The sequence below is a fragment of the Loxodonta africana genome, chromosome X (genome assembly GCF_030014295.1).
Source record: "Loxodonta africana isolate mLoxAfr1 chromosome X, mLoxAfr1.hap2, whole genome shotgun sequence".
Classification (NCBI taxonomy): domain Eukaryota; kingdom Metazoa; phylum Chordata; class Mammalia; order Proboscidea; family Elephantidae; genus Loxodonta; species Loxodonta africana.
This window is the reverse complement of record NC_087369.1, coordinates 154093821-154097222: the sequence shown is the minus strand read 5'-3', so window position 1 is coordinate 154097222 and position 3402 is coordinate 154093821.

Sequence of the window (3402 nt, the reverse complement as noted above, 5' to 3'; positions counted from 1 at the left end):
GCCTAGCCAAGTTAACACACATTTTTGGGGGAAGGGGGACACAATCCAATCCACGACAAGTTTCAAAAGGAGCCCTGGTGGTATAGTGGTTAAGAGCTCGACTGCTAACCAAAAAGGTCGGCAGTTAGAATCTCCTAGCCGCTCCTTAGAAACCCTATGGGGCGCTTCTACCCTATAACAGGGATGCCCAGAGTTGGAATCAACTCAAAGGCAATGGGTTTGCTTGGGTTTCAATAAAACTTTATTTTATAAAAGCACAAGGTGAGCCAGGTTTGGCCCATGGGCTGTATCTTGCCAACCCCAGCTTTAGATGATTCACAACCAACCTTATCTAAATGCCCACACAAATGTATATTTTAGCCCAGAAATGCTGTTTCCTCTCCTGTTTTCCTCTATGACAAGTTCTTCCATTAGAGAGCTTCAACACTATAGGTTGGTATTCCTTTGACTTCCCTATTATCCTAGCATTCTTTCAGAATTATTTTTCCAACCTTTCTCTTTTATGATGTAGAACAGGGCTCAACTAACCTTGTCTGTAATCAACTGGATAAGGAATATTTCAGACTTTGTGGGCCACAGATCTCTGTGGTAACTACTCAACTGTACCATTGTAGCACAAAAGCAGCCATAGAAAGCACCTAAATAAAATGGTCATTGCTGTGTTCCAATAAAACTTTATCTACCACGAGAGTGGTGAACCAGATTGGACCTACATGCCGTGGTATGCCAACTACTGATCTAGAGGGATGGTGATTCTTCTTGAAATTGTCTCCTCCAGCCTGGACACCGCCTTGCATTTTGCTTTTTGCATTATACTAATTGGAGACCTATGAGTCGGAATCGACTCGATGGCACTGGGTTTTTTTTTTTTTTTTGGTTAATTGGAGACCACCCATTCCCTACAGGCCACTGCCAATCCTTAGGCAACCACAGGTCTTGCGTCCTATGTTAAAACTGAATTCTTCACAACCCTCTGTTATTGTCACTGCCCCCAGTCTCAGAGTTCTCTGACAAGGCTGCTTTTAAACCTACCAGCTTTTGTATTCCCTTCTCCTGGAGTCGAGCTTCTGCCAATCTAAGTATAAGGTGTTAACAGTTAGCAGAAATTAGCACCCATCACATCAAAAGTTCACGTTTCCTTCAAAGAAACCAACTCATACCCAAACGCACTGATAGCAATTTGCCAAAATAGTCAAATCTCTTTTTCCACCAGAAGTTATGAGCATCCCTGGATGACCAAAGCCGCTGTTGCCAATGGGCACTTGGGAAAAGCAGATGACTGAGAGGAGACACCAGAGAGCAGGGCAAGGGGGATCCCTGCAAGAAGATGAGTCCAAATGACCCCTCCATGCAAAAGAAAGTTGAAGCCTACTAAGCATATTCATTGCTCATGCAAATTCATTACTGAGTTTTAAAATCATAGAATTCTTATTTTATCCAACTTTGTATGTTACTTGAAAAAGGAAAATGTAAAACCATGTTTTTCTCAAATTTGAATTCAAAGTAAAACCTAGTCAAAAGTCCTGAGGCCAGATTTCTTGTCCTGGCTTTGCCATGACACCTAGCATTCTGGTTTTCTCATCTGTAAAGCAAATATATCTCCCTAGACAACTACTTTGCTTAATGAACTTTTTTTTAATGAAAAGAGAAAACTTGGAAACCACAGAAAACTCTAGCTAATTAAACAAAAACCACACAGAATTCCACTGTTTAGGCATGACCACTACCAACATTTATATTTGAGCTCTTCTCCCAATCCTATTCTTAGCTTTTTAAGCAGCCATTATGACACACAATAGAAAATGTTGCATGTTGCTTTCCCTCTCAAGCATTTTCCTGTGACACTAGACAATCATTAAGGACTCTTCCTGCTCCATGATTTCCAGTGTTTGCTTTTCTATGTTCAGCATAAAAAACAATCACAAAAATCGTGGGGAATATATATATATATACATATATATATATATATTTTTTGCCAATAAACAACTCAAGCTAAAGCTTTTCTTGGAAGCTAACTGGAAGCCATGAGCCTGTCAGTTTGTCTTACTGTGGGGGCTTGCATATCGCTGTCTTGCTGGAAGCTATGCCACTAGTACTCAAATACCACCAGGGTCACCCATGCCTGACAGGTTTCAGCAGAGTTTCCAGAATAAGACAGACTAGGAAGAAGGACCTGGATACTTCTGAATAAAATTAGCCAGTGAAAATCTTATGAATAGCAGTGGAACATTGCCTGTTATAGTGCTGGAAGATGAGCCCCTCAGGTTGGAAGGCACTCAAAATACTACTGGGGAAGAGCTGCCTCCTCAAATTAGAGTCGACCTTAATGATGTGGATGGAGTTGAGTTTTCGGGACCTTCATTTGCTAATGTGGCATGACTCAAAATGAGGAGAAACAGCTGCAAACACCATTAATAATGCAAACATGAAATATATGAAGCATGAATCTGAGAAAATTGGAAATTGTCAAAAAATGAAATGGAATGCATAAATATCAATATCCTAGGCATTAGTGAGCTGAAGTGGACTGGTATTAGTCATTTTGGATCAGACAATCATATGGTCTACTATGCCAGGAACGACATCTTAAAGAGGAATGGCATCGTCAAAAGGAACATTTCAAGTTCTATCCTGAAGTACAATGCTGCCAGTAATAAGATAATATCCATTTGTCTGCAAGGAAGACCAGTTAAAAAGATTATTATTCAAATTTACACACCAACCACTAAGGCCAAAGATGAAGAAACTGAAGATTTTTACCAACTTCTGCAGTCTGAAATTGATCAAAAATGTACTCAGGATACATTGATAATTACTGGTGATTAGAATGCGAAAGTTAGAAACAAAGAAGAAGGATCCGTAGTTGGAAAATATGGCCTTGGTGAAAGAAACAATGCCGGAGATGGAATGATAGAATTTTGCAAGACCAATGACTTCTTCATTGCAAATACCTTCTTTCACCAACATAAACGGCGACTATATACATGGACCTTGCCAGATGGAACACACAGAAATCAAATTGACTACATCTGTGGAAGAGGCAATGGAAAAGCTCCATATCATCAGTCAGAACAAATCCAGGAGCCAACTGCAATCAGACCATCAGTTACTCATATGCAAGTTCAAGTTGAACCTGAAGAAAATTGGAACAAGTCCATGAGAGCCAAAGTATGACCTCGAGTATATCCCACCTCAATTTAGAGACCATCTCAAGAATAGATTTGATGTGTTGAGCACTAGTGACCAAAGACCAGACGAGATGCAGAATAACATTAAGGATATCATACATGAAGAAAGCAAGAGGTCATTAAAAAGAGAGGAAAGAAAGAAAAGACCAAAATCATTGTCAGAAGAGACTCTGAAACTTGCTCCTGAACATCCAGTAGCTAAAGCTAATGAAAG